The sequence below is a fragment of the Typopeltis vanoorti genome, chromosome 13 (assembly GCF_054136105.1).
Source record: "Typopeltis vanoorti isolate ZY-2024b chromosome 13, IOZ_Tvanoo_1.0, whole genome shotgun sequence".
NCBI classification, from domain to species: Eukaryota; Metazoa; Arthropoda; class Arachnida; order Uropygi; family Thelyphonidae; genus Typopeltis; species Typopeltis vanoorti.
The window spans coordinates 105,344,084-105,368,130 of record NC_143561.1 but is presented as its reverse complement, the minus strand read 5'-3'; positions in this window follow the sequence as shown (position 1 = coordinate 105,368,130).

The window sequence follows — 24,047 nt, the reverse complement described above, 5'->3', positions numbered from 1 at the left end:
CAAGGCCAGAAAGCGATATCACAACACCAGAGCCCCGCAGGACAACGCAACCTTAAACACTTTGAACAGACAGGTTCAAGAAGCCCTCCAGGTCCACAGAAACTCCAAATGGGAAACCAAACTGAAAGAAATCAACCCAGAAGATAACTCCATGTGGAAGTTTGTAAAATCTCTTCGTACCAAAAGACAACCACTTCCCCCTTTAAAGACCAATCTTGGAGTTGCACACACAGATGAAGAAAAAGCAGAAGCCCTAATTGACAATCTGGAAAATCAATGCAGCCCATCTTATGCAAACTTAAATATCAATCTTATTTACAAAGTTCATCGTAAAGTTAGAAATGCACTAAGTCAGCTTAAGGATGATTCAGAAACCATCACCCCCACATCTCCAACAGAAATAATAAATATCATTTCCCATCTGAAGAATAAAAAGGCCCCCGGCCCTGACGGCATTACCAATAGAATAATAAAGCTACTCACACGGAAAGCCATAATTCATCTAGTTAATATTACGAATTCCATCTTAAGATTCCAATACTTTCCCTCTGATTGGAAAGTCGCGGACATTATACCTCTGAAAAAACCTGGTAATAACCCACAACTTCCCCAAAGCTACAGGCCCATCAGTCTTCTTTCCTGTCTTGGCAAAGTAACAGAAAAGGTCATCCTATCAAGACTACAATCAGCAGTGGACCAACAGAAAATAATCCCAAATGAACAATTTGGGTTTCGCAAAGCTCACAACACGGTGCAACAAATTCACCGACTAACAGAACATATCACTCATGGCTTTAACTGGCACCTTCATACTGCTGCTGTATTTTTGGATGTTGCCAAGGCCTTTGATAAGGTCTGGCATCAAGGCCTTATCTTCAAACTAATTGAAAACAATATCCCAATTAAACTAGTGAAACTCATATATTCATATATCAATGAAAGATACATGCAAGTAAAACCCAACGGAATTGTTTCTTCAAGGCGCAAAATCCTGGCGGGAGTACCTCAAGGTTCTCTTCTGGCCCCAATACTTTTCACAACTTACATGGCAGATGTTCCTCTCAACCCAAAAACCACTACGGCTCTTTATGCCGACGACACCGCTATTCTAGCCAGATCGCTCAGCCCTCACCTAGCAATCACTAGACTCCAAGGAAGTATCAATGAGCTAGCAAACTGGTTCACCAACTGGAGAATTCAAGTAAACCCCCTCAAAAGCTCAGCCATGATGTTTTCAAGAAGAAAGATCTGCAACAAAGAAGACATCCTGCTCTCTGGTCAAAAGATCCCATGGCAGTCAGAGACCAAATATCTTGGGGTATTGATGGATAAGAAACTCCTTTTCAACAAACACATCAATCTCGTTTGTTCCAAATCTTCCAAAGTCATAGCTCAGCTCTACCCATTGATCGACCGCAAGAGCAAATTGAACCTACATAATAAATTGCTTCTTTACCAGATGGTAATACGTCCAGTCATTACCTACGCCTCACCAGCATGGAGTCACACTTCAAGATCAAACATTTCAAAATTACAGAGAATCCAAAACAAATGCCTTAGGATGATCCTGGATGCACCGTGGTTCATCACAAATTCACCGAGAAATCGGCACTCCATACATCTCCTCTCTTCTTCGTGATCTTGCAGATAAATTCTTCGTGAAGTCAAGTTCACATTCAAACCCACTAATCGTGCAAGCTGTCAATTACAATGAGACTGATTACTACAAACACAAAAGACCGAAGGCTATTCTTCTCTCAACTGATCATAGCTAACACTACTGCCCTCAGAGGGCGAGCTTAATTGCTCACAAATCTCCCATTCCCAAATAACTCTCATTACAGATAAAGGGGAATATGAAAAGCACATATGCTTCACCCATCCTGTCAGTAACGTCAATGGTCAATGCTCATTGTATGTCATTCAGATAAAATATCTGGTCAAGATATTAATTTATTAATCCTGGTGGTCGCTTGCATTAAGAAAATCAATATTACAGGCAACAAACTAGAAGTCAATATTAATCACATTGGGATAGAAATGTTTAAGTATCTTTCGCACTCTGTCCGTTTCAGTATGCGGACATTTCTGATTCTTACACTTGACCAAGCCTCATCATTTCAGCTCAACTAATTGGCGAGTTGGTTGCGTAGCCTAGAATAAACCTTCACCTTCCTGAAGATCATCGAAATTTATGTATGCAAAATATTTTTGATCTGAATACACGAATGTCGCTGAATGTTCATCCTAGTAGCGTATGTCCAGTTATGTTCCTATGGCAATTATAACCCTGTCTAGGAATCCATTCGGTTTGCATATTCATAGATGTAGAAAATCTGCATGACTCAATAAGACGAAATATTTATCTAAAATGAACTAGTATGACATGTTATTAGTATGATACAACTTGAGTCTCAGCTCATCCTTTTAGTGGGTAAGGAATTGACACAAAAAATTGCGTTATTCTTGTTGCTTTACGATGATAATTTATGTTCAGAGATTTTATATATGAAAAGCCCCTGGTTCCTAATATGAAGATCATTCTTATTCTATAAATGACTGAACTCACATGTGTTATAATAGCGTCTGTTAATGATGCGGATTACACCTATTTATACATTAATAAAAGGTAATGATATCTGCTATTGTTTTGTTTGAACGTAATGCTAATTCTCTCTCCAGTGGTATTTCTATACTCAGAAAATCAAACTCATCTGATCCCTTTCCATTCTACGCGAAACGTGAAGAAATTTCGGATTTAGAGATAAATCCGAAAATAATCTGTGACTCTAAAGTCAATTTTATTTATTGTGGTTTCTAACTTATTCGCTGTTCGTATATTAAGAATTTAGGTGATTAACAGCATCTCGTAGTAATCCTGATAAAAGCACTTTTCTTTTTTTCTTTAACGAATTAAAAACCGAAGCACGCGCTTCCAAACTATACGTGAGTAATGGAGAGTTCCTTCTATCCAATTTTAGAAGATTTTTAATATAATCCTAATTGAAACGGAAAAACTATGACGTCATGCATCAACACCACGTTCTTCCAGTTACATCACAAATTCTACGAACAAAAAGTAGGGCTATAAATAAGTTCATTACTATCTCAGGGTTTACATAAAGGGGTTATGGAATCGTTTGAAAGAGGATCCAGGAAACATTGCGGATTAGGACTTAAACGTTGCACTTTTGGATGATATCGGAACAGATGGTAGGTTTGGCAAACTATGGAACTGTGCTAATCAACTTAGCAATGTTTATGCCCATATTAATTCCATTGTTCAATTAGATAACAGATTCTTTTCTCTTTGGATGTTCTCCTAGCATGTCACCGAAAAGAATATTAGCAATTCTCTCTCCAGAAAGAAAATGCTCATCCGAAGATACCTCCATGCAACCCATTTGTCAGAACAAATTGGCGCATTGCAAAACTCCTACAAGTCAGGGCAGAGAATTTCCAGCAATAAGGATATAAAAAGTCAAGATCCTAACACCATAATCTTAAACTACCAAAATGGATACAATATAAAAGCAGGGAACATCCCAAGTCAGTTTGCCATTATCCTTTCAGTCTTCCTGTGTCATAACGAGATTTGCAAAGGAATTACGTCAACAGGTAACCGACTAACCAATATCGAGCCCTCCTCCTTCCAAAAGCTACAAAATCACTACTCCAAACAAGAGTGTACACGACCACTTGCTCGTGTGGAATTTTCTATGGGACAAAGAGGGGGGTGAAAAGAGATGCGCACGTCAAACCCCATCAAGACTTGGAGGAAGAAAAATCAGAACTAACAACATTTAGAGATAAATCAAGTTTTGTGGTAGCGTGCAGAAATGTTCTATAGTGATGATGGTTAGGATTTTGAGATGCGATGAAAGATGTGTCTATGTAAACCGCATAAGGAAATGTTGAAGAGAGGGAAGCGAGTCTGTGAGGTCGTCAATTAACTGAGTCGCTTCCTGCTAAAATCAAACATTTTGATATTTTAGTGTCAGTTACTCAACCTGGAATGGTTAGTGCTGAAATCTGTAAAACAAAACAGACAACCTTTCAAATTCTAACCTTATTAGATAAGTATCAGGTAGTTCTATGATTTCTAATCCCAAGGATAACAGAATGACGTTTAACTAGAATATGAAGTGGACAACTTATATAAAAAGGTCCCTTATCTACGATAAGAACAACAGATCGTCTTTTACAGGGCTTTCATACACACTATAAAAAGGAGCCACAAGGGAGAACTTTCCCCTTTGCAGGGATCCATTGGCGCATTGGAAGCATTCAGCGCCATCTTGTTGAAACAGATCCTCTCATGAATGAAGAAGTGAGAATTTCTTTTACAAGCTCCCCAATCAGAAAGATTCCCTTCAACATGAAATTACATACCCGTAAGCTATTTTAACTCATTTTCCGTTTTCTGTCGCCGGCTAGGCACTCCACGCAGTCTCTCTCTGAATGAACAACGTGAGATCATAACTGAAAATGGAACTACATCAACGGTCTATCTAAACTGCACTTTTTTGAAAAGACTCTTGATGGGTTAAGATTCCTTAGAAAAGTCGTCGATTGTTTGTTACTCAACATATGATATCCTAGATTGAAAAAATAAAAGGAAAACGTAGTCTAATTATATACTGGGTTTAATCCTTTATCCAAGTGTAAGCAAACAAAGTTTGCGCCTGAAGTACTTTTAGGACTGAGGCAATTCTTGGTAAAAGTTCTCATCACTTTCCTTAGTATCTACAATAATGCAAAGCACATCGCCTTGCGGACATGTATAATGCTATGCGTTAGAGGAAGGGCCACTACCCAGACCGGTTTCGACCTTTATTGAGGTGTTGTTTAAGTGAAGACCTCTCTAAAAATTAGGCGGTCCCCCAGACCACTCCCTACGAGTGATCGTCCAACTCAGCGGCGATTCCACTCGCTGACAGGCTGACCCCACCACCAAGCAGAGCCATAATCTCAGCGGTGGCCCCACTCAGAGACAAGCAAAAACCTACATCCAAGCAGAGCCTCTCAAATCTCACGGGAAGTAACCACTTCTGCGCAATGCATAAGCAAGGTGGTCTCTAAAAATTATTAGGCGATCCCTCAGATCACTCCTACATGTGACTGAGAGATTGTCCAACACAGCGATGGCTCCACTCAGTAACAGGCTCACCCCACCAAGCAGAACCGTTCATATTCCAGGGTAAAGCATCCACAAACGGGCCACGCCAGAAAACATCTTACCCGGAGACTCAAATGCTCTCTCTCAGGGCAAACCCCTCAGAAATCTAAGCTCCCCTCACCGAGAACTGGATTCGGAAGAATCCTGAGAGAGCAAAGCTCATATCCCTCCCAGGGAAAGCAACCACTTCAGCGCAAATGCACATCAGTGGGAGCCAGACCCAGAGGTGGTGATAGTAAGATGGAAGTAATGTAGAAGTCATATTTACCTATACGAGTTTACAAAGTGTCACACACTGTTATTAAAATTCTCTAGATTAGAGATAAGTTTATGGAAGTTTTTCCACTTGGCTATGCTACTAATTATATATTTATTTATTTATTTATTTATTGGGTTTTATCCTTTCACAAGCGTAATAATATATTCATCTCCAAACTTGGATAAGGAGTAAAAATTTAATCTCCAAACCGTATAATTAGAGAAAAGATATATAAAATCAGTAATGGTGTATTTATATTTTATATAAAAATCCAAGAATTATTTAGTACTAAAAAGGGAATATTAATCATATATTATGAAAAAATCCTTCCATTTACATTAGTATAGCATAATATAGTTAGGATTATTATAAAAATTACGGGAGTAAAGTGTGCAAGGAGTTCATATAGCTTTTTCAAGTGGCAATATCTAATATAACCGTTGCCAATGCTTCATTATGCAGTGGAATATTACGGCTGTGATCGACTTGACGATTTCATTTTTGCTAAGAGTGAAGTAGTTCCATTGAAGCCCCCCCCCCCTTTCATGGTTTCACTTTATGGAATAAAACCCTTTCCTGACCAGCGCAACATCCCTTCGCTAATAAAGTGAATGCAGAAACAACCTCGTCTTTTAACTCAGTTATACGAAAGTAAGAAAAAGGCATTTCGAAAAAAGGAAGAGAATGCTTAAGATGAAATGTTAGTAGGAAATAGAATGTCGAGAATTGGTATCAAATCCCGTCCCCCGTAATGAAATATTACAGCAATATTACTCGTATGTAATTAGAGGGACATTGTTTCCCCTTTTACTGATAACATTGGTGTGTGGATGAGAACATCCTTTGCAGTAACAAACCTGCGTTCATAATTATCAGCAAGAGGCTAATTGTTGTTAACAATCCTTCCACTCGCATGGCGATACGTAATTGACTGCTGCTCATCGAATTCTAACAATAAAAGCACGTTGACAGCACTACCATAAAGTCTGTTCTTTTCGATAGCTCACGTGCAGTTAGATCGAGAAATTGTATTAACTGTATTCATTGCGTTAATTGTATTCATCGAAAGATTGAATAAAATTATTACAGGTTTGCGTATCCGCTATTCAGAAAATAAAATTCATATTTTGAGTCATAATTGATTTCAGCAAATCTTGCATCACAAGATCACCTCTTCCCCCCCCCCTAGATTACTTAAAACGCTGAACTTAAAAAAGGCATCGACATCGTATACTTTGGCCTTCGTAATTCTGAATACGACACAAAAATAACCCCATCCTCGCAATCATTATGCAATTTGTTTTCCTTGCTGTGCAATCTGCGTTTTGTCTTACTGAAGTATTCTGTTGGCTTTAAGATTTCGTAAGCAGGATATTCTCCTGCAAAGTGGGCCTCGAGTGAGTTCGCTTTATTTCCCTCACCCAGTCATAAGCGAAAAGACGTCTTATCGAACAAATCGAAGACGAATGAAGGATCGTTCATAAATTCTCGGTTGAATTCAAAGACCATGCACACGTGAGTAGTGTTCAGATGTCTTTTCTTTATCCGCTCGACGTCTGTTCCCTTCTTTGTTCTAAGTATTGAGGAGTTCCCCAATTTCCACACAACTGTCAGCATATTTCTCAACAAAGAAAGTTTTGGTGTATGAACGTAATCCTTTACGTGGTAATTTGTACAACATCTTTAGGAAGGCTAAACTGGATGCCGGTAAAATACCGAAAGTGCCAAACATGACTCGAATAAATACACGGACCACTCGTGCATCAGACAGGAGAAACCATCGAGTCCCGAAGTAATATAAACAGTAAGGAACTCAGCAGGTGGTCTCACACAATTAGTCTAAACTACGTTTGAAAGACTGAATTTATGAAGTAGCCAATGACATTCGTTGATTTCATTTTGATTATTTTAAAACTTAATATTTGAGGTATACGACTGACGTTATTGCCGGATAGACCAGACATTTTATATTTATCAATTTTTAAACAATGCAGAGTTCTCAATGCAATCCTGTTAAATTCCTCCATTGGTTTTCCCGATATTCTGTTCATTAAAGTGATTTTTTTTTTAATTATTTTCTGAATAACAGCTAGCTATCAAATGTGTCCGAAACAGCGGTAGAGATAAAATAAATCCCGTGACGGCCTGAAGACGTATTACTCTTAAGCGATTAAGTCTTTTTTTTTTTTTTTAACTATATATACGTGAAGTGTTTGGGTTTAATTTTATAATATTAAACACGTATTTGTACAGTTATGTTATTACAGTGAATTTAATTAGTTCGCTAACGACTCATGTGATCGAGCTAAAAAAAAAAAAAAAGCAATTCGGTTTCCACTAATATCATTTTACCTACGGCATTCTCATGTAAGTCAACGTCGACCTACTGATACAAAACGATCATTTTCCGAATTCTTACCAAATAATTACTGCACCTGGAGCACACTGGTGATGGAGGGGATGTCTATTGAATTTTGACGGATGCAGAAATAATGAATGTTAACAAAAAAAAATGATCGCAAAGGAGATCTCCAAACACAATGACTTGCAAAATGAGGCATTGCAGGTTTTTGCTGTGGTAAAAGAGTTAATTGCAAAACAATTAATATTAATTGTTTTATAATTTAATATTAATGTAAAGAGTAAACAAAGTATTATATTTTGATCAAGATTTTGTTTAATTTTGTAAACCTACTTTATAAAAACAAGGCAGGCGAAAAGAAAATGTATAAAATATCGATTCTTCTTCTGTTATGCTACCCTTCAACACGTAAACACCTTCATAAAGATTTTTTGATCCGTGCTTTGACCTGTTCTTCATTTTCAAATCCATCTACACGCACCTTCATTTAACGAAATAACTTCGAGTCCGATGGAACCATATCTGGGTTTTAAGGAGGGCCACACTTTACTTTGCTGACATCGTTGATGGGAAACTATCGTTGGACAGAAAATAATACGAAAATCTAACCTTACTATGCAAAGATAGCGAAATCAAGAAAGAATGAATGAATTACAATTTGTACTGACGGATAACAACTAATATTGAAGAAAGGTAACATCTGAAAGCCCGCGTAGAGCGGCAGTGCCGATAGTTGGCTTCTAACTTCTCCCTAAAAACTTAGGGTGTAGTCCGAAGTGTTATGCAGCGAACAAAAAATCCCTCAAAACTTTGTTCACGTCTGCAAATCGTGGTGAATAATTTTCACCTGCCGGTGTGAGTCCATTTCCACCCCTTTGAGATCTAAATCGGAATGGAAAAGCATTCTTAGCGACAATACTAAAATGTAGCTGCGTGTTGATACATTAAAAAGATGTAACTGCTACGTACACGGCATTTAAATCTACACTAGATCACAAGAAAGCTTATATAAACTGTAGGATGTTACGCGCAGGACTTGATGACGCCATGTTATATTCAGTACAAGTGTGTGTGTATTAATTTAGAAACACATGAACTTAACATTACAACTATTAAAAATATCCACGTTGAATAAAGTGATTTTTGAATAAAGATAGTTCCCCTGTTATAAGCAACTATCTTATACTCACTCAACAATTTCTGTTTAAACAGTTACATTTTTGAAAATGTTTAAGAACAGGTTTCCATTTTTGGCAAAAGAGGAAATCATCAACTGAAACAAAAACGAAATGGATATGTCGAATGTATTGTCATTTAATTTTTGAGCATCTTTAGCTTCCCACTTATATGCTTCCGCTAGCAAAAATAGTGCCATATTTGATGTATTGTGAATAACACCCTATTGCACTTAACTGAAGCAAGGTATTACACCAAATGTTTCCAACTGTCGTTAGATGGCACTATATTACAACAATAGTTGAAGACATTCACGTTTATTTCGCACATTTAGTTTGTTACTGAGGGATTGTGCATTGAAAAGTAGTCTGTTTTCACCATGAGAAAAAATGGGCCTAATCAATAGTTTTAAGATCAAAATACAGGAAGTTTCTTCCGATGTTTATAGGAAGTTTCTTTCAATATCAAGAAAACCGCTTTGAAGTGGATAATATGAAACATTTCAGAGGGAAAAAATATGGATCTACTTGATTAAGATCTATTTGCATAAATGGACATTAATAATTCCTCCACTGTACCATTAAAATAACGCAATGAAAATGTTTGCATACAGAAACATTGCGCAAGATTAACAGCGATAAAGTTGCCATAGAAACGAAAGAGAATAATAAATTCTGCGCTATTATCTTCCTGAAAGAGAGACGGGAGAAAATTAGCTAAAAAGAAGTGTTTTCTGTTTTAAGTGGCATCGGCGGAGTAGTTAGTTGCTGATGAGGCATTTCGAACTGTTGACATTCAATGAAAATGTTTTTGATGCTCCAAAGCAACGCGAATTCTAAAAGAAAATTTAAATTTGAGTTGTTTACTGTTGGTGTGAGATTCCGTTTAAACCAACGATGAAATGGTTTGCGATTTCCTAGTTCTTGCAGTCTGAATGAAGGCAATAAAGTTTTCGATTTTTTTTTTTTTTTTTTTGTGGGGGAGGGATTGCATAGAGCACAGCGCTGACCTATTCACTTTAATCAGTTTTAAAAACAAAACTCATTAATAGTACTTTTTTTTCTTCCTTTTGTATCAAACTTCTGGATAATCAATCTAAAAATTTGGAGGGTGCTCTTGTGATTCCTTTGAAATATTACTCTTTTTGCCACATCAGTTATGCTGATCAAAAGAGAAGCCAATAAATAAAAAGCCGCGTGGTAGGTAGACTGATTTCAGCCGATCGTAACTATTTTCTGAACTACTTGGCGAGCTAGAATAAACGACAAGGGATGCTACCGCACAAGAGGCCTTTCGATTTGCTTTTTAATATAAAAAATAAAGGAGAAATCAAAGAGTGAAATGAAGGGATGAAGAAAAGTACACCCGTGCTTAAACGGCAAATGACTTTCGTCCTCTTGTTCTGGGAGAACAGCAAAATAAAGACATCCTCACAACACAAGCAGTATTTTTTCCTTTTTCTTGCAATCATTTTCTTGGGATTTTAAAAGCAGGATATTTCCGTGACAACTGTGACTCAAGTGAGTTTTATTCCACCCGCCCAGCAGTAGAGAAAAGTCATCTAAACGAACAAAGCGAAGACAAATGGGGGAATCGTCAATAAATTCTCTCTTGGGTACGAACGTCAAGCACCCTTGGGTAATTTCTTTTATAAAAATTTCATACAGGAACGATCACACAAGATGGATTAATTAATATAGGAATGACAGCAGAAAAATATCGCACTGCTAATGTCATTTGGTGTCAATCGATGACGCACTCAGTTCATTTCCTGAGGACGAAAAACAAAAAGGCAACCAGCGGTTTATTTTCTCTCAAATCTCAACAACTTCATTTTTCGGTTTGTTCATCTCTTCATAAACGTAATTAGCGAACAGATAATTAGACTAATAGAATGGAAACATCCAAAGAGTGTTTGGATGTTTAAATAAAAAACACTAAGAATCTTATGGATCTGCCCTTGATTCAGGTAATCAAAAAGGTACTTTGTAAAATACAACTCCGTCGCACTTTTAATGTGCTTTTATTGGTTGTCCCTTATCCTTGATAATTCAGAAAGTGTTTGCGGAAATTCTATCTCTGGTCTTAAACAACAGATCTCAGTACATTACATTCAATGGCTATTTAAACTGGTTGGCCACTTCGTAACGTACGAAAACTGAATCGCTATCGGCGAAATAAACCCTTAGCGCTACACACTGCCTTTCATAAAAGTATTGGAGAAACTACCTTCGTTGTGGATCGATTCAGTATACGCCTTTTGTACTTAATTCGAACATTAAAAACACGCAAAGCCCAAACACTTTATTCAGCTGTCAAAAGTACAGGACGTGGGAAGAAAGTATGACAGTTTTAATGAGAAAATGGATAAACAATTGATAGAAAATTAAAACTGGAGTAAAATGTGCGTGTTTAAATCGCTATTGCCACACAAACTAAAAACCTTTTCGGAAAAAAAAATGTATAAAATATTGACTTCTAGTATGCTGCCTTTCTACGACGACCTCTGCTATAGAGTGGATGTTCCGAAGGAAACGTGTTTGTTCTAGCAATTCCATACCCAAACGATGTAAAAAAGGAAACATATTTTAAAGTGGTACTTTATTTCATACATTATTTTTCAACATTGTTCCCTATCCTTTCAATTTATTTTCATCATAACGTAATTTTTTTTTTTTTTTTTTTCAAATTCGTTCTGTTAAGACATCTTCAGGTTGTTGTCGAAGCATTTCCATCTTTACTTGGACCATCATTTTCAAGATGGATAACCTCTAGTTGTCTTCAATTTGCGTAGTAGCCAAGAAGTTTGATGGAACCATAACCTGGCTGCACGAAGGAAGGACGCCACTCTTATCTTCCTGACATTTCTCGATTTGGGGGTGAGAACTGTCGTTAGAAAGACAACAGAGTACGGAACTTTAACGTAACCCTCACCAAATCATGCAAACGTAAATCGCGACTGAGTGAATTGCAGTTGCTACCGATTGAGAGCAGTGAAGTCTTGCGGAAGATTAACATTGGAAAGTCGGCATTTGAGTATTTTACGTTCACTAAATTCCGAAACAAAACTAATGCAAACGCCATCGTTCAGTAATTTTTGGTCTAAAAATGAAAGCATTTCACACCATAAAGACAAGAAAACTTAAGACGTTAAGAAAGCAAACCCATTATGTTACATTATTTTTAAACGAAATGCAGTTCAATATGCGTTTTGACATTTTCTATGCGCAACGGAAAAGTTAATTTTTTACTCACAAAGATGGGTTTCTCCTTTTTGTCTTTGGAATTAACCACCTGCCGTTGTCCTCCATTTTCGATGCGGTTCGATCGTATTACCTGCAAAGCAGAAGATCGACACGAGCAAAATAGCATAAATGGATTTAATAGTCTCACAACAGAATTTGTCAGTTTAAATGCAGACATTTTCTTTATAATATTGGAATGCAATTTTACGCCCGTTTCCTATCGTAATTACATGCAATTCAATTGACGGGAAATCTAAGCGTAAGAAAGAGAAACCTTCAGGATGATCGGTGCCAGAATTTTAGTGCAGTTTTCTCTGCGAGCATAACACAACTTCCGTATCACAAGTACGTAGTTATTTGTGAAAGTGAAGAAAAACAGAAGAAAGAAATGCGATTTATATTGGTAAATTTCATCACTGACTTACGATGACGTAGTTCCTGCATACACACTTGAATATAATTTAAACAGCAAAAGATATGCTGAATGTAAAGAACCGGTCGTTGAGATTGGTTTAACACTGGATGTGTAATGATACTGCATACACAGGAATTATTAGGGTTATAATCTTAATGTAGATCATATCAATGTACATGGGCGTAATTTTTTATGCTCAATGATCAGGCTCGATTTAGAACCAGGTGACCTTGTCTTTTATTGGATTGGGTAGATGTATGCAATATTCCTAAAGTCTTTCTTTTTGTATGAAAAATTAATTTAAAGTTATTTTCTGCACTTTTAATATGCGAAACGTCACTTATAACAGCTTTATATACTAGATAAACTGTAATTTAATACGCCTTATAAGGACTGGCTTAAAGGGGCGAAGCAAGAATGCTTTTCATCTTCCCCGTTACCTGTAGAGGACAACGTAGGGATGAGGTGTTATTGAGCTATTAAAGCTCTGATCATGGTGGGAGAATAACAGCAATAGCCGAGCCTCCAGCATTGCCATCCATGGGTATTATTAATCGCCGCATTTCACGATCGATTAACTCTAATTTAATACGCCGAACACCTTGGTGTTCTTATTTAAACTTATTTAAATAACAAATTGGTGTATGGAATTTATTATGTACGAAAACCAGAGGTTTTAGTAATTTAAATTTTTTATAAGTATTAGTTAATATATTAAACATGTTCACGATAATATAAAACGAATCAGAAAACATCCGATTAGAAACAAGTCAACTGAAATTTTAAGTATTGCTACTACTGAATAAATACTGTTTGGGAATCGGGAGAAATAGAAAACAGAACGAGACTGTAATAAATCATTCATTAATCATGGAAAGCCTGCACACCCCCCCCCCCAGTTAGAAATACTCGTAATCTACATTACGTGCGACCTGATTAATGTAGCTGTTGACAGGATAAGAAAGTATCCTTTTATGTAAAATATCCTCCCTCATAGAGATACTGATGGAAAAAACACTCATGAAAAATGCACGTGATAAAACCCACATGACTTAGTGGAATGTCAGCAGACTGCAGAGAAAAGATTCATTGTTGTGCTTAAACAACGTAAACTCAACAATCGGGTATTTCTTGTATTTAAACCAAATATTGCCCACTTATCCAAAAAATGCTTCTGCTGTCTCACTACAAAGTTCACTAATTTACAGAATTGATTTTCTGGTGCAACGGGAAAAAAAAAAAAACTTTTATATATGATCTTATCTGAATGTGTTTTTCATATTTTTGAGTTTAAATGGTTAACTTTGAAAAAAGAATCAATTTTAAGCAGATGGAAATAAAGCATAATTCGAAATGAATGAGGTCAGGTATGTTGGGCAAACTACTAAAATTCGAGAGGGAGGCAATCAACCACCTTCATAAAATCACGTGATTATTTGGTTTCAAATCGTGAACTGTCAGTTTTTGGAGTGGGAAAAAGAACTTAAAAAAATAATTCACGGGTTAAACTACTTTTTTATAGAATAGCAGAACTGAAAAATAAAATCGCAAACAGCGTAGGAATAAAATATTCAATTATTTTCATGGAGCTAATTTTCTTTCACTGAATTACAGTCACTGTTTAAATATGCTTGATAGGCCATATTTAATGAATGGGGTTACCCTATAAGCGGTTTTCCTAAAACCGTTCTGATCCCGAGGGGGTGTTGAAGACACGGAAAATGATGAATAGCAGTGCGTGTTTGAAACGAATCAAAAATTCAGAAAATGAATTATTACATTGAACCAACAGCAAGAACCATTTTGTATCATTTTATATTTATGTAAACGATGCTGAGATCGAAGAATATGCTCGAGTTAAAGAACCGATTTTCAGTGTCAGTACTTTCGAGGAATCAACGTAAGAAAAGGAAATCCTGTTGAGCCTCCAGAACAGCACAACAGGATGATCTCTACTGAACTACTAATCAAAGTTTTATTCGCAATTAACATTCAACACTTCCTCTTCTAGAAACCAAAATCTTGACAAAATTTCTTACATGAAAAATAAGATTTTCGTCTCTATTTCCTTCTTAACTAACTTACTCGCAACCCATCTCGTGGCCAATAATTTCCGTACTATGTTTAACGATATTTGTGTCTTCGCAATTAAATCAGCCGACTTCGGGTACGAGGGGAAAAAATGACCGAAGATAAGAATATGAATATCCGTAACACTCAATCTCGCAGATAGCAATGATACTTTAGAGTTTAAATAAAAATGTATAAACAGATTTGATGTAAGTGAAATATAATTGCAAAATAACTAAAAATTAGAAAAAAAATTAAAATTATTAAGTAGAGTAATCAAACCGTTTCCTAAACCTTATTATAATATAAATGTATGATACTAAAGAGATGGAATATTTTGCCATTAGATATATATATATATATATTATATATATATATATATATAGCGAAGGAAATGAATACCCTTGGAGGGTAATGGATGGCAATGCTGTAGCCAATGAAGTTCTAACTGAGGCTCGGCTGTTGCTGTTACCCTCCTGCAATGATCAGAGCTTTAATAGCTCAATAACACCTTATCCCTACACTGTCCTCTACAGATAACGGGAAAGATGAAAAGCATTCTTGCTTCGCCCCTTTAAGCCAGTCCTTATAAGGATAAGGATTAGATATATATAGATAATAGGGGATATATGAGGGTGAATCGGTCGCCCGTGAGATGCGGTGACTGATTTTATATGAGATGCCCATATAGAGTAACGGATGGCAATGCTGAACTAATGAAGTTTAACTGAGGTTCGGCTGTTGCTGTTATCCTGGGTTAATGAGTTCGCTCTCTTAGGTTTTGTCCTAAGGGAGCAATTGAGTCAGCGGGGAAAGTGTTCTCCGGCACGGCCCGCTGAGGGGTACTTGCCGGTGAATTATTTTCTTCGGAATGAGCGGTTCTGCTCGGTAGTCGAGTTTCACTGAGTAGAACCAACGCGGAGATTTGGACGGTCTTTCGCCCACGAATGAGTGGCCTAGAGATCGTCCGATATTTTTGAGATATCACCTTTACTTAAACATTCGGTGAGATGCGGTGATTGATTCATTCAATCCAACACGAGGGTAATGGATGGCAATGCTGTAGCCAATGAAGTTCTAACTGAGGCTCGGCTATTGCTGTTACCCTCCTGCCATGATCAGAGCTTTAATAGCTCAATAACACCTTATTCCTACACTGTCCTCTACAGATAACGGGGAAGATGAAAAGCATTCTTGCTTCGCCCCTTTAAGCCAGTCCTTATAAGGACCGTGAGATTAGATAATAGATAATTTTCTTATTGTTCATACAGCACCTGGGAAGCTACACATAAAATTAATTTTTTCTTATCTTATTTCTATTTATTTAATTCGTTTCCCTATTTACAAATTGTAAATAAACCATTATGACATGAATTACATAGCAGTTGTCAAAGAAACTTCGACGCCAAAGGTTTTTTTTTTTTTTATTTTATACACTATTTTGGAACAAAGCTTTAAAATAAAATAATTTGGTTATGAAATAATGTATTTAAAATATTATAAAGTATTTGTAATTTATAACACGTATAAATAAAAATATATTATTTTATATAATATAAAATAATGTATAATATTTTAAATGACTTAACTGAATTCTTTAAGCAAAGTAATATTAAAGTCGGTATTTAGTATGATCAAAGATTGCGCTATCTTCCTGTTTCATTTATTAGCAGACCTATCCCAAAACATTCTTTCCAATCTCACCATAATATGTGCTAATTTCCTGAGGAATTATGCTTTCTTTAGACGTAATCTAAAATGCTTTTTTTTTTCACCACACGATTGCAAGTTCATAAAATGACTCGTTGGTGTTCTATTGCTTGCTTTATTTTTGTTTTTCTGCAATGCTGAAGTAAATTCGTAATTTTTGTTAGCGAGTGCGTGCAAAATAAGAACAAGGAAAGAACAAACTTCTATTATCCTTAAAACGTTGCATATTATTGTTAACTTTATTCTTTGAAAGCTGTGATTGCTAAGTCAGCTGTGTTTGTCCCTAAGCAGAAAGACCAAAGAATAACATTCTGCCATATTGCGAGTAACCAAATATAAATCCGATCTTGTAGTGTACCAGATGTTCACCTACTGCCAGAATCATCTCGTGTTTATTACAAAAGAAAGAAAGCGTTAATAAATTATTCAGGAAACAAAAAAAGGAAAATAAATTATGAAACATAATTTACATTTTTAATTTTAAATTATGCCAACCTATTGGTTAGGTTAATTTTGCGAACTTACCTTTTTTAATTTGATTAATATTCAAATATAAATGCGCATTGTCACTGAATAAAGTTATTAATAGACGTCTGTCAGTATCTGAACTTATATTTTCACGTGAAAGGCTTGTCCACACACGCGTTCTTTCAATTTCCGCTGATAATAATTCAGGATATTGGGGCACGGTCTCTCCCTTGATGCAGGAGTTGACGTTTCTGCCAGTTTATGTGGCTCTCATTTGAGGAGGAAGGAAATACAAATGGCTACACCATCAATTACTAGTAATAAAAATTAAGTTGAATTGTATGGAGTGAAATGGAATCACCCAATTGTGGTCCCCTGGCATTCACGATGTATTCATTGGAAAGCGGATAGGTTATGCCCTCGAACCAGCAGGTAGCTTCGCGGAATGAGAAAAAAAAAGTTCGCTGAAGCAAGCACGTCGCTTCAGTGTGGATAACGTACTTTACTTGAAATGACTTATAAAAGGTTTTTACATTTCATAAGGGATTCGAACCCATCTCCGAGCATTTCCAATAAAGATTGGGACGATTCAAACTAATAAGAAATCATTAGTCCTTCTTGATGCGACTGGAAATAGCAATCTTTACCAAACGAAACATCCAGTGCAGAATTAGTTTGTTTCCTTCCTCGCCTATTCCTGTTCGTGTAAAACATTTCGTTAATAAATTAAAGTGAGGAAGTCAAAATATTGTTTTTAAATTTAATCCTCAGACTTGTCAGTTATTTAATTCTTTAGACTTCGCACGTTATCAGCACGTGAACATTTTCCCCGACATTTCTAGCTGAGGCTAAATTATCCAATTGAAGACTGTACAGCGAATGCACACGAATTCGGACACACAAAGTGTCACCTCTGTTTGGAAAATGAATTAAAACAGAGCTTAACGTAGGCGATACTTTAATAACTTAACTGCATGAGTTTCTTGCCATACAGAGACGCCTGATTTAAAGCATTTAAAGGGCTTCTCCGTATAGCAAACAAATGAATACTTTTTTTTTAATACGATGTAACGGATAGGGAGAAAGGGAACCACTAATTAATTACATTAAACGAGCTTCCCTGCAACAAGTACGAGACCGTAAATCGAAGTGACATTATAAAGACTTCAGTTTCACGCATCGAATCTTCCCTTCTGTCTTTCATAATAATAAATTACGCTCAGCTGATTTAGTTAATGGTTTGCATTCATCAAAAAGAAAGTACACGAGAATCGGTAGCTGTTGCTTAATCCGCACCTGTGACTTATTCCATGACAAGCACGTTTACTTACTGCCTATTATCCTCACACTGTCCTCTACAGACAACGGGGAATATGAAAAGCATTCTTGCTTCGCCCCTTTAAGCCAGTCCTTATAAGGACAGATTTTTGATACTTACTTTTGTAGTAGCTGTCATTATGATGATTGTAGCTCCGTAGGTGTACGTTGTTAATGAAAAGTATAACTTTCCTGGAAAAAAAAAAAAAAAGTGTGCGTATATATCCCAGTTCTTTTATATGTCAAGTCTGCTTCTCTATTTCGTTCTTTGAATCTGATATCAGGCTTTAACCACGGATTTTGAATAACTGTGATGGCAAATATTTTTCTTTTTTTTGTGGAAATGTAATTATTAGCGTCGGTAGAAATAAAGAAATAGCAGCAAACTGTGTATTTTCCACTTGTAACCAATATGGAACTGAATTATGCTCTCTCTCTCTCTCATAGCTAAAACCAAAGACAACTCCAGAAACAGCAAAAATTGGACTTACAAACCTTTTAATACTTTGAACAAATAAATCCAATACTTCTGAGCCTCGTGAACATGACATTTCACACTAGTATTATTCTATAAGAACTAAAAGCTGCAATTTTGCAAAGGTAGTAGGTAGGACTTTTAGCTCGATTTTTTTTTTTCTCGAAATCATCAGGATACCGGTCTCACTCCTAGAATCGAGTTCCAGACACCCGAACGATTTATAGTACAGAAGGCAGTTTGTCGCGATCTCGTTTCCTGACCTTTATTGGTTGTATAATCTGTCGAAATTACAGTCAAGAAGGATTTTTATTTATTATTTTAATTACTTTATTTTTATTTATTTATTTATTTATCTTGTGTGCATTTAAAGGACTTTTTTCAGCTGAAGGTGAGTTCACTGGTCTTTTACGTAAAGTGGAAAGTTTGATCTTTCCTGAAAGTCGAATTCCGATTCCTCAAAACAGGCAAACCGACCTTAAAAACACGTGCGATTAACAGATATTAAATCCGGTATATTTATAGCTTTATTTAAGTAATGAGTGCAGCTTAACACCAGAATTATGTTATTATGGGTATAGTAATGTTAAAATTCGAAGATTTTCGTCCGTAAAGAAAATTTTACACACGTAAAATCTGCTTCCTTCCAATTTCGAAAAGTTAGTTATGGGCAAAGGAGTTCTGCCGCCTCCATTTGTAGAACAAAAGGATGGCGCCGATGCGCAAAACAATAGCGGGAGATTATAATGTGCGTATTATGTTCGCTGCGGCATGTGCGAAATGTACGGCCATCAGAAAACGAGATTTTTCAGTGAAATATTGTAGAACCTCAGTTTGAACACAGCCATGGGATTGGATGGCATATCGGTCGGCCCGTGTATTCCGAGAATGTGCAAGGGAATTATCAGCTCCTCTGACCAAGATTTTAAGTCTTAATATTGGGAAGGTGCCAATGGAATGGAAAAAGAGCAGCATAATCCCATTCCATAAAGGGAGGCCCCAAGACAGAAGTAACAAATTATAGACTGGTGAAAGACAATTCAGAAAGAGAAACTGGTGAAAGACAATTCAGGACTGGATGGATAGGAATATGATACTCTATAAGAGACAACACGGTTTTGTGAAGAGTAGGTTTTGTCCTAGTAATTTGCTTACCTTTTATAATCAAGAGACAGTGGAGTTGAATAAGGGAAATGACTGCTCATTGATATTGCTAGACCTTGCAAAAGCATTTGAAGATTCCACATAGAACTCCATCGCATAAATTGGTGCAAATGGGAATGATACGAATCTGGTGATTTGGATTAGAGGGTGGCTGATGAACAGATATCAAAGAGTGGTTTATGAACACGTTAAGTCCAGAAGGCAAGTCAGTGGCAGGTATACCAAAGGGCTCATTACTATTGTTTAATTTGTATATGAATGATGTGGGAAATGATTTTACAGGAAATATTCAGTCGTTTACTGATGATGCTAAATTGGGAAGAGCAACTGTAAATGAAGGTGATGCAGAGATCTTGCAGGAAGTCTTAAGCAGACTAGCAGGATGGGCAAAGGTAAATGGTTGTCAGTTTAACATGGCCAAGTGTAAGTTGGTGCACTTTGTGAATAGATCAGAATCTGTGTCCTATACTGATGGAACAGAAATGCTAGAAACTGATGATGCCAGAGACTTGGGTATGATTGTGGACAGGGAGTTCAATTTTAGAGGGTATATTGCAAAGGTAACCAAAACAGCGAATCATATTACGTGGTTGTTGAAGAACACACTAACAGACAGATAGAGAATTTATTGTTCTCCTATATAAGGCAACATAAAGACTACCGTGTACAGATCTAGACTCCCGGATTCCGTGAAGAATGAAGAAGTTGCGAGAGAATTCAGAGGCGAGTGATAAAGATTGTAGCAGATCTGTGGGATGCTCCATATGAGAATAGCTTGACGGTCTATAGGTTCATAAATTAGCTGAAGTGGAAAAGGGGAGACATGCTACAGGCATTTAAGTTATTAAAGGGATTTTAAAAGATTAAAGACTTGTTCAGTACATGACAAGAAGGGAGAGGACAAGGGTATACTCCAGTGGAGTTGTTTAAGAGTATGCTTAGCAAGGGTATTTGGAGTAAACCTTTTGATTGTAGGGTGGTGAATGAGTGGAATGCATTGCCAGAGGTCGTTGTGAGTGTTTCATCAATGAATGAGTTTAACACTCGGGAGATCGAATCTGATCTGACAGATACATGCTAATTGTTAACAAGAATATTCTTTAACCTATCTATTGTATAGGTTGAAGATTATGAGTAGCTGCGCGTGAGTATATTATGAGTGCTATTTCGCACTTTTGTTGCTGTCAGTTTGGTTTAACACGTGTTATGCAAAGATTTGTGATATTTGACCTGCGGAGGTCGCGGCAGATCTGACAGATACTTGCTTATTTTGTAACAAAAATTTTTATTCTTTATATTTCTTTGTTTCAATAATTTCTAGATTGTAACTGAAAATAAATAAACCATCATGTATTACTGAAATAGAGAGCCAAAGGCTTATTTTTATCACACATATCCTCTAAGAGATGTGCTTTACATTTATAGAAAATACTAAGGAAAATCATCTGTAGCTTGTTCCACCTTTGCAACGAGTTGCCCAAAGTTGCACTTCTTATGCTTGTTTCTGTCGAAACTTTTAGTTTCTATATATATTTTCGACACGAAACTCTTGTAGTTTCTATATTCGGGTATCAAATAACGTTTTGGATTCAATATTCACTTAATTTGTACCATCAAGTATTATATTTGCAGTGTTTGTTCTTTTTTTTTTTTTTTTTGCATTTTAGCACATACTAGTAATGAATGTATCTCTCAGATATACCTTGTCCTACGCTGCAAAATTACGACCTCGATTTCCCGAGTGTTACTTATGCAAGACAAATAAAATAGCAGAATATTGGTGTGCGTGTAGGTGAGAGTAGTAGTTAATAAGTTGCTTGATTAGCCGAGGGTTTGTAATCATTTGCGAAATGGAAATTAGTTCGATAATGAAGGAATGTGTGGCGGTGCAGAATTATGAAGATACGTATTAAAAACATAGTTAAAAAAAAAAACAGTTTATGAAAACAAAGTCGGGAAGGGGGGGAAGGGAATATATCCTCATGCCAATATTAAAATTAAGATATAACAAATTATAATTAATACCGGAAAATGTAAGAAATGGCGCATTTTGGTTCATTGCTTAAATACTTTTGAATGATTTGTTTTTAAAAATCTTTAGAAATATCTGGATTGATAAAAACGAATAGGTTTTTTTGCTTATAAATTTTATACCCTATAAATAAGAAAGGTATATTTTTATGAAATAGCATAGCATACTTAATAGTACATAAAATTCAACAAACATTTTTGAGCTGTTTAGAATTAGCTGACTATATTTATAATTCATAAAGGCACTGTTAAATCATTTATATATATAAGATTTATAATTTTCTGTTGGGTTGGAGTTTGAGTTGTTAACAATTACACTTAAAAACAGAAAAAGTTGAATAAACTGAAACCTTCCAGACTAGAATTTTCTGTTAAAGTATTCATTTACTAAAATTGCTGATTTAGTATTAAAAAAAATTAGATATTAATGTACTGCATGTAACTCTGAGCTGCTTATTTAACTGATAGAGTTCCAAGTTACAGAAGCATCAAAAATAGAGGTCGTATCCGTTCAAGCGCATAGTTTGAGTAGCAAGTGTGCGAGAAAACGATTCATAGAGAATTCATATCTGGTCAGAAAAGTGGCCATCACATCATATTCTAGCTAATAATTATGCTCATGGTTAATAATTTGTCACTGCTTTTGCTAAAATAGAGTGCTTTAATCCTCCAAGTTACTTTTGATAATCGAACCAAATCGTTTGGCTCATAAAAGAAGGCAGATATGTGATGCTAGTTTTATCATCGTTTTTTTTTTAATGTTTAAAATATTAAGGATTCATTATGATGAAATATTAAAAACGGAACTTAAAAAAATCTTACTTATTGGAAATTTAAAGCTGCTTGATTAAAACGGGAAAAAATGTTTTTTTAATGTAATGTGCCTTCAAAGAGAGACAGATATTTTACGGGCTTACTACAAACATAATTTGACAAAATAGTATGCAATTTTCACCGCTAGAGTGCTCTTTCCAAAGAACACTTACGCTTTGCAATGGCTTCGTTAGACGCTGTTTCGAGAGTGTAATGATTTCTGTCAAAAAAGGCGAACACGGTGGTCACTCTTCTGGATTAACTCCCTCGAGTCAAACCGGCGTCCTTTCAATTCCGGAAATATTAAATAATTATATAAGAACTGTTGCTAATTCCGGTGGTAGTTCGAACATCGTGGATTTTAAGTCGAGAAACTCTTACAGGTTAACGTGAAAGCGTATCGTCCTGTAACAGCCAGCCATTCAATACTGAGCCCCTCACTCATTCAGATATTACATGATACTGAGAGTGTATACCACTCAAAACCTCGTTCATGTGATAGGTAGTCGTTCCTGTACACCGGTTTAAGATCATTCAATGTTTCTGAGGCGGATTTTCCCATTAAAAATAAAAAAATTTATCACCATCTATTGATCAAATTTCGATTATTTTTTACACCACCTCACACAAAACAGAGTATACGCGAGAAATAATAAAACTTTCGAAAAGCGCAAATACCGTTGGAATGAGCGCCCTCTAGTTGTTAAAAGTTTCGTATGAAATTTAAGCATAGAGCTTACGGGAATACACTCGCCGGTAGGCTATGGCAACTCGTAAATAACGGCATGGTCAGTGATTCTTAACCAGGGAGAAGCGGAAAATTTATAGAACGTTTCTAGTTATTTTAAAATCTCTTAAAATAATTATTTTACTTTGTTTCCAACTTATATCATTTTGTTAGTAATCTAAATTATGCAGTTTAATGCAGTAGTTTCTATTGTGGTGGCACCACAAGTTGACTTTTCGCTGCTGGCAACACTTCAAGTCGTGACATCTACCTACTGGACGTGCAGAAGTGATTCTCTCAAGTTTTAAACAATACTAGTATGAATGCATAGAACTGAACGTTGTTAAGTGCTGTGCTACTTGCGTGCAATTACTTATCGAAACTTTCAGTACTGTAATACTGATTTGGTATTTCTTAAAATTTACCCCCTTATAAAATGGGCAAATAAAAAACATTATTTGATTGAACTATAAATACAGTAAAGTTTTTACATAATATTTAAGAAAAGTTGATTTGTTTTCTGATTTTTTGTCATTATAATCAGAAAGTAAAACCACTGTGTAAAAAAAATATATTATTATTATGTTACTACAAACAAGCGGGATGCGAAAATATTTCAGGATACTTAGGGGCCGC